Here is an 8,644-nt window from a genome sequence, read left to right as displayed (position 1 = left end):
AAGCACCAATTCAGCTGTGTTTTTGTTGCAAGAACAAGTACTGTAGGCTCCTTTGAGTGGACAATTTGCATTTCTTTTAACGTGTGAGAAAGTGTCAAGATCTCCATTTCAATGAATGGATGTGGGGGAAACAGGTACTTTTATCAGTTGAGGAGGAACTGATATCAAACACATGATGTGGAGCAAATTGAAGTGTTACTGTGCAATCAAGTGCATGGAAAGTTGGAGGGGGTATGCGTGAAATGAGGTTCAGTTCAGCATTCTTAGGTACTTAGTGACATGTAGAGAGACTCTGTATTCAGTCAACGAATTGAAGAGTTGTATGTACAAGGCTGTACTCTTGTCTTTTGGAGCGCAGAGAGCAAACCTTTGTTGTCTTCCATGCGATAGCACTTCAAGTATTTTATTATTTTACCATGGAGCTTCCAGTGATTCCTAGGGCTACCCTTGGTCACTTCCGGGTTGTACCCAGAAGTGATGTAGTAATTTCACCAATGTCACATGCACGCTCCCTTCTCCCTGCCTGAGTCCTCTACCAGTTGCCATGCTCAACCTGGCAATCTTAGTGATCATATCCATCCTTGGTTATGTAGACCTTCAAAGACCTTAAAACAAACTACTATATCCGGGGGGGGGGGGGCGTGTTTTCTGCTTGAGGACAAAAATATTATTCTGTACCCAGATAGCCCAAATCCTAGAAAAGCAGCGCAAATTTTCGTGATTTCTCTTCTTATTTTGATTCCATGTCTTAAAACTGTTATTGTTGCAGCTGTTGCACATCATATATTTTATTCTGCTAGACTTGGGGTGAAGCAAGGAGCTATGGAAAGCACAGAACCACTGCTTTTCAGCCACAGGAAATCCTCTGCTTTCTGAACTTTCGCCAGTCATTGCCCCTGAAGTATGTGGTGCAATCAAAAAGGCTAAAACTGGCTATTTCTACTATAAGGAGAAGAAAGAAAGAATGCTGAGAGAATGCTGAGAGACTCCAGAAGGCAATTTCTGCACATAATACCACAGTTTGTACTTTTTTTAGTGCTTGCATGAATGCAGCATACACATGGCTCTGCCTATATCCTTTAATCTAGCAGAAGAAGAGGAGGAAGGGAGGCACAACCCTCCTTATCCACTATGAAAAATCTCCCCCCTCACCCCAAATGTGCATGTAGCAATCCATTCCTTAAAACCATAAGAATCCCAGAACAACATTTTCACAATGGGAAAAACCAAGTTGCAATGACAGATTTGATGGCAGGAAAATCTATTTAATTAGAATGGATTTCCTTCAGATAAAATACTGACTGAAGTTGGATTTTCCTGTGACATGTACCACTATAATTGAGGCTTAGACTCCAAAGTATCAAAACATAGAATTATAATATTGTTTCCTTACTGATATGCTGAAGCTTTCAGTTTGATTGTTTACAGAGACTACAGAAACTTTTGTTTAACGCTCCAATATAATGTTTAAATATATGATTTGGAAATCGAACAGAGGCTGGATATTCTCTTACGCATGCAGCCTGAATACATCTTTTATTGTTTCAATTGATGAAATATGAAAGTTAATGGTCTCTGCCATTTCCCCATCTGAAGCAGCTTCCATAAGATCATATAAATCAGGGCACGTATATTCCAGTGGCATAAAGTTTCTTTTCTTCTTTTTTCCTTTTTGGTTCAGGGGAGATAAAAATGGAGATATACCAAAGCATATCCTTTCCCCATATTGTTAATAAATTAAATTTTTACTTCATTTCTTATGATTCACCTTAGAAAAAAAATCTATGCATACTTTTATCTCATAAATGTTTTATAAGAACATGCAGTGTAGAAGTGTGTTTATGGGAAGGATGTAACCTTTTTTTTTGTTTCCTTCTAAACACGCATGTGGTCTTGAAAGCAAAAAATCCTCGTTTCCTGTAGTCACAATCATAAATAATTGTTCCTTGTTAATTAAAGTTTTACTATATCTTTTTGGCAGTTAAAAAAAAGAAACCCAGATACCGTACAAAGCCAATTCACTATACTGACAGCATATATATAAAGCAATCACAGTTGATGGCTTTACACTGACTGTAATCCTATCTAGTATTCAGAATCAGCAGTTTTAGCACTTATTCTTTAATTTCTTTTGTTTATACAGTGTTTTGCTGATGCTGCAGTATATTCTCAATTTTTTCGCATGCTGCTTCCATCATTATAGATCTTTAACCATCTCAAACTTTATGTCTCAATGCGTGGCATCAAGACCACTGTGAGCCCTTTTGCACTCAAGTTTAAAAGATGGATCTGAGCAGCCAGCCCTATAGCCTTCGCACCGGCTTGGAACCGCCCCTTTTTACACTCTGCTCCTGATTTGGTCTCATGTTCTTTGTTGCATTTTATATTCACTTGTTCTACTGTGAGCTTTGTGGTCTACTGAATACACATCCCTTTTTTTTGAGTTTGAGCATGCATGGTAAGACCATGGCTATTTCCACACACGTTGAATAATGCACTTTCAATGCACTTTCGTAATCCTTTAGAAGTGGATTTTTTGTTCCACACATGGAAAAGCAGTTTCAAATCTTCACTAAAGAGTATTGAAAGTGGATTATCCAACGTGTGTGGAAGCAGCCTAAGAATCTCCACTCTCTCTGTGCTGCCATTTTGAACCCTGTTGAAAGTTTGAGTCTTTTTACTTAGAAGATAGCACAAGAGCAGCTGCACTTCCCCCCCCCCACTGCCTGCTATTCACAGAATGATCTTCCTTCTCCCCCCCCTTACCTTTTTTCACTGTTCTCTGCAACCAGAGAAGAGCAATAAAAGAAAGCTGGTTCCACGCAGAGAAGGCTGCAGGATGGAAACAGGTGGGGGGGGGAAGGGGGAACCACTCCATTTAGCCAGGTCCCGACTGAACACTTTAAAGAAAATCTTAGGTTTGTGTTGGGGAAAGCTTCCATCTCCATGACTGTTAAATGCCCACAATTCTGTTTTAAAGTGCTTGACGCCTCAACGATACTGCCCTTCAGAAGCAGGAAAAAAAATCAGATGGGGAGAAGAGAAGGGAAGGGGGCAGAGGAGGCGAGCGATGGGCACAGCTGAGCTGCCGCTTGGTGAAACAGTTGCTGCCCAATGGTGAAAGAAGGGTTAGGGGAGTTGACGAGGGTGGGTGTGGTTAAATCTGCTTTGACCAATCAACTTGCGATATGAAAGGAAGGGGGGGCGGGAGAGAAAAACATTTTACACTTACTTTCACCGGCCCATGTGTGAGTCAGCATCTGAGGCAAAAAAAAAGAGTCACAATATGTCCATAGTCAGATACCCCGGGGGAAACCTAACTTAGCCCGGAGCTGCATCACATGACTAACTCGGAAATGTAAAAGGCAGAAAAACATGGGATGCGAAACGGTAATGAACGCGCTGTAAAGGCCAAGTGCAAAAGACTTCTGTTTGTGTGATATAGCATAGCGATGATTCCATTCTTTCCCTCTCTCTGTCTCTCTTTTTTGGCTTTTAATTTACTATAATTATTTTGCTGTTGTGGCTTCCTTCAAAGAATCTTGATTATCATAGTTTGGTGAAAGTGCTCATTATTCTGTGGTAGAGATCCTTCTCACTGCAAATGCTCGAGGTTCCCTCCCTGTAGATAAGGGAGTGACCGATGGTGTCACCCTAAACAGTTACACGCTTCTAAGTCCATTGAAGTCAACATTCTTAGGAAGGTGTAACTTTGGTTAGGATTGCTACTGTAAACTCTTTGTTGTAGGAATCTAAAGCACTTCAAATAATAGAAACTCCTCTTCTTGGTGGAAGAGCCTCTATGAATGGCTTATTATTTATTTATTTATTTTACTTTCTCCCCGATAGAAACCAATAGCAGCTTATATCCTTCTCTCCTCCATTTTATCCTCACAACAACCCTGTGAGCTAGGCTAGGCCAAGTACGTATGACTGGCCCAAGGTCACTCAGAAAGCATCCATGCCAGGAATCAAACCTGTATACCACAGATCCTCACCCATCATGCCAGCCACTACACCATACGGGCTTGAAATACATTGGATACACCTTTTAGATCCTTTTCCATCTTATATCTAAGGATGCCTTCATGTGAGAAGCAAAATCTCTCTGCTCTAAGGGTCAACCCAAGCCATGATGCAGAAGATCTTGGCTAGGACCCAGTGCCTTTAACAGTTAAATGACAAGCAGAATCCAGCGTCTCCATCGCTGCACCAGCATGCTTGGGAAAGCATCCACTTCTGAGGCCATTTGCCCTAGAATGATTTAAGGCCCAAGAGCCTTTTCTTAGAAGACTGGCAATCTGAATCACAGCCCTTGAAGTCATACCATAGTAGTAAAAATCACATACTAGAAAGGGTCACAGATAGCTTCGTGACTCTGAGAGATCCACAATAGTTGGTGATAGCTTTCAGTAGGACAAGAGGCATTCTGTTGTGGGAATGTGAGACACAGTCACAGAACCTATTGTGCTTAATCAGGGACTATTTGTACAAAGTATTGGGAATATTCAGGGCTTGTGAAATAACAACAAAACACCTCTTATTCTTGCCCTTCAGGCCTAGCTCGTCTTGTGTTGTTTGGATAAAAAGCAGCAGTTGGCTATTACTGAAAGTACTGATAAAGTACAGAATGAGTCTTGCTGATTCAGAATGTTCCTTGGTGGTCTTCCACTGAAGTACATAAACATATAAACATATTTTTTTCTATTCCTTGGCTCAATCACCAATTGGAAAGGAGACTGCAACCAGGAAATTAGAAGGAAAGTTTTAAGTGGGTAGTCATGTTGGTCTGCAGTAGAACAGTAGAATTTGAGTTCAGAGACCAACAAATTTTCAAGATTGTAAGCTTTTGAGAATCAGAGCTCCCTTCTTCCGAGACGAATAGGAATGAAGATTCCTGAGCCTTTATATCCCAGCCAAAGATGAGTAGGGTGTTACAAGGGAGGGTATCAGGATATAAAGGTACAGTGTCGCTTGATTAGATGGGAGGGGTGTACCAAAGGAAGATGTCAGTACAAGGCAGTGCTGCCGGAGACCAAAATCAAAATTCATACTATGGTGTTCTCCAAAAACAATATAATAAGTGTGACAGGGAGAAAATTGATTCATTTGAAATGTGGTATTGGAGGAGAGTTTTAGTGATACCATGGACTGCCAAAAAGACAAATTGTTGCATTCTAGATCAAATCAAGTCTGAATTCTCCCTAGAAACTGAAATAACTAAATTGAGGCTATCATCCTTTGGTCACATTATGAGAAGACAAAGATTCTCTTGGAAAGTTGAAGGCAGCAGGAGAAAAAGAAGACAGCATGAGATGGACTGACCCAGTGAAGGAAGCAACATCCTCCAGTTTGCAAGACCTGAGCAAGGCTGTTAATGGTAGGAAAGTTTGGAGGTCGTTTATTCATTTGTCAGAAGTGACTTGATGGCACATAGCACACACGGCTCACATACACAGAACAATTACAGACAATTAAACAGAACACGAGGGTCAGTGTGAGTCACTGAGGGGATACCAAAATAGAAAAGTCATCACTTGCAGGGAGAAGACAATGATAGAAGGGAATAGCCAAATCCCCCCATTACAGGAATTACATGGCTTTGGTGCCCGAATGTTGTAGAACTCGTGTAACCCTATACATCTGGAAGATGCCATAAGAGCATTTTTATAAGAGGATGGCTCTGAAGAGGCAGCATATAAATGTTTTCAGTGAATTAATAAATAAGACCCATCAGAAGAATTTGTGAAGGTTTTTATGAATTGACTGGAGCTGAAGACCATTTACCTCTCTCCACTGTATGGCAGTAATTTACTTCAGCAGTACTTCTCTTATACTGTTTTGGAATATACTGTTGCAGTCCTGTTTGCTTTGATATGTCTGTACTGCCCTTGATCCTCAGTGAAGGGATTCCATGGAAAAAGCATCAGCAAACTGCCTGGTTGACATGGCTGCATCATTCACACAACATCCCCAGCCACATAGGATCACTTGTCCAAAAAGCAGAGCCAACAGAGCTGCAGATGGGCATCTGCAGACTTTTTGTTTGTTTATTAAGTTTTAGTAATCTTCAAATTAAAAATTCAAGGTATCTACTAAAGCAATATTTCTATCTGGTACTTTCAAAAATCCCCATTGTTTAAGGAGTTTGGTTCTTCTTTATTCATTTTACTCTTACAATATCCTTGTGAGATAATCTAGGCTACTGATTATCTAGGCATCACTAAAATGATGCCATTTTAGAAGCATTTGTAGTTCTTTTAAAATTACTGTGAAGCCCCAATATGGAGACTTTGTGTGTGTGCAAGTAGCACCAAGAATCATTGTTCCTCCCACTACCTTACCAGGTGCTGAAACAGCAATGGCACCGGAAAAAGCATAGAGCTCCTTGGGCTGTCATGTGCTTACTCCGCAAACTGAGGCCTCGTAGTAATTTTAAAAGAACTACAATTGCTTCTAAAATGGCACCAGCGGCCACGGGGTGGACCCGTGGCTGCTGTCACTGGTAGTTTGGCTCCAAGAGCACCCAGCAAACTCCATGACAGAGGGAAGATCTGAACCTAGGTCTCCCAGATACTAATCTAACACTATGGTTTGAATCTCTCTACTACCATGAGCTCAGCAGTTGGCCTCGAGTAAGCTACTTCTCTCAGCCCCAGCTGCTCAGCTGTATTGCGGGAATAATAACGCTTGCTATTGTCTAAAAGAGCAGTATATAAGTACACTGTTATTATTGTTATGTTGTTATTATGACTGCTACACCACACTGGCTGCTACATGTTAGTGAATGCAGACCAATGGAATGCCTTTGCTTTGCTGTACCTCCTTCGCTCTTCTCCATTGGCTAACTACCAATGTCAGGGTGAGGAGCAGTTGGGACAGGCCATCCAATGGTAAAGGTCTTGTTCTCTCTCCAGCTAAGCTGCACAATAGCTGGCCACTGATGACTTTCAAAAGAAGAGGATCTGGATGGCACTCATCAGCACATGCACTAGGAAAAAAGCCCCATTGAGCTCTGTGGGCTGGGCTGCACTTGCACATTAAACAATCATTCCCCTCCAACTTTTAAGCATACTTTGATCTTGCTGAAATTCTTCTTCAAGGCATTAACATGAACTTTCTTTATGAAAAGCAGCTTTGTCAATATCCTCTTGACTCAGGAAGCTTAAAGTGAACTTTTTCAAGCATCAGCAAGTTATTTTGCTGGTAACGAATGAACTGAGGAGGATAGCTTTGGTTTTTTTCCCAAAGCATAATCCCTTATAGCATTATTTCTATCTATATATGCACAGAGCTACTGATGACTGAGTGAAAATAGGATTTAATGGGATTTAGTGACACTTTCAATAAAAGGCTCGCACTTAATGCAAGAATTCTAGCGGGAATTTCTTTCTACCAGACATTTCCCAGCTAGCATTTACACTTGAAATATCCAGTATACAAAAAACACAGTGAGCTGACAATGGGGCTGAGAAAATGAATCCTAGAAATGTATTCTGCAAAATTAATTTGTCATACATATATTCGTACAAGCTCAAGTTTGGAATGCAAAGTGAATGAACAAGTGTACGTGCCTTGAGTCTTTGCAGTTCTCTTTTTTCTTTCCTGTTATTGACTTTGTTTAATACATTCTGTGCATTTAGTGCTTGAAGGGGCCCAGCAAAGCAGAGCATAATTAACCACTACTTAGTTCTGTTGTCAAGAAGGATAAAATGGCTGTCAGATGCAAGGTGTTTGCAAGCCACTAAGGACTAGTATTACTAAAATCTTCAAAATCCACATCGCCTGTGCAATGGGGAAAGTGTTGCCTTCCCTAAGATGATGAATTTCCAGCAATAGTTTGCACATAAAAAAAAATCTTGCGGAAATGTCATAAGAAAGATGTCCTGACTGGCCTTATTTACCAGACCAGTCCTTTCTACTTTCTGATCCCCTCTCCAGAACAATCAATCTCCTGTTTTGTTTCTTCGAAAGGTTTGGGAGATGACTAGGGACATACAGTTCAATATTGCAGACCTGATCAGATGCCCAATATTCTGGGTATCAGATTGGATTGGCAATATCTGGTATGTCTCCTTCCTCCCAGACATAATTCCTGATTCCGATGTTATCCAGATAATATTGGAATTGGGGATCCTGTTGGGGATACAGGAGTGGCTAGGGAGGAGGGAATGATTTCCAGTTGGTTGGCGGTGCATCTGGCCTTTAAATTTTAAAGGGACACTATTTTACATGGTGTAGCCAGGTCTAGACATGGGCATGAACAGAAAAAAAAATGAACATGGTGTTCATTGTTTGTTGCCATCCACGAACAATGAACACTGATGAACATGATCCTGTCTCAAACATGTTTGTTGTTTGTTGTTCGTGGGGGCCAGCAGGCTCTCCTCCAGCCATCAAGATCCCTACTGCACCACTCCCAGAAACTCTACCTGAGCAGGCAGCAGGAAATGTACCAATAATAAATTATAGCTTGACCCCGAGCCTGGCAGCAGCCCTGGAACCTGAAGGGGTAGATCCCTATCCCACCACATACAATGAAAATTCAAGCTCCAATGCACTCACCCTGTCTTTCTAACAGCAGCTGTCTCTCCTTGAAAGCCAGAGCTGGGAGCCCCCCTCCCCCCTGGTCTTTTCCTCTTGC

Source organism: Eublepharis macularius, chromosome 5, assembly GCF_028583425.1.
Source record: "Eublepharis macularius isolate TG4126 chromosome 5, MPM_Emac_v1.0, whole genome shotgun sequence".
Classification (NCBI taxonomy): Eukaryota; Metazoa; Chordata; class Lepidosauria; order Squamata; family Eublepharidae; genus Eublepharis; species Eublepharis macularius.
This window is presented reverse-complemented; position numbering follows the sequence as displayed.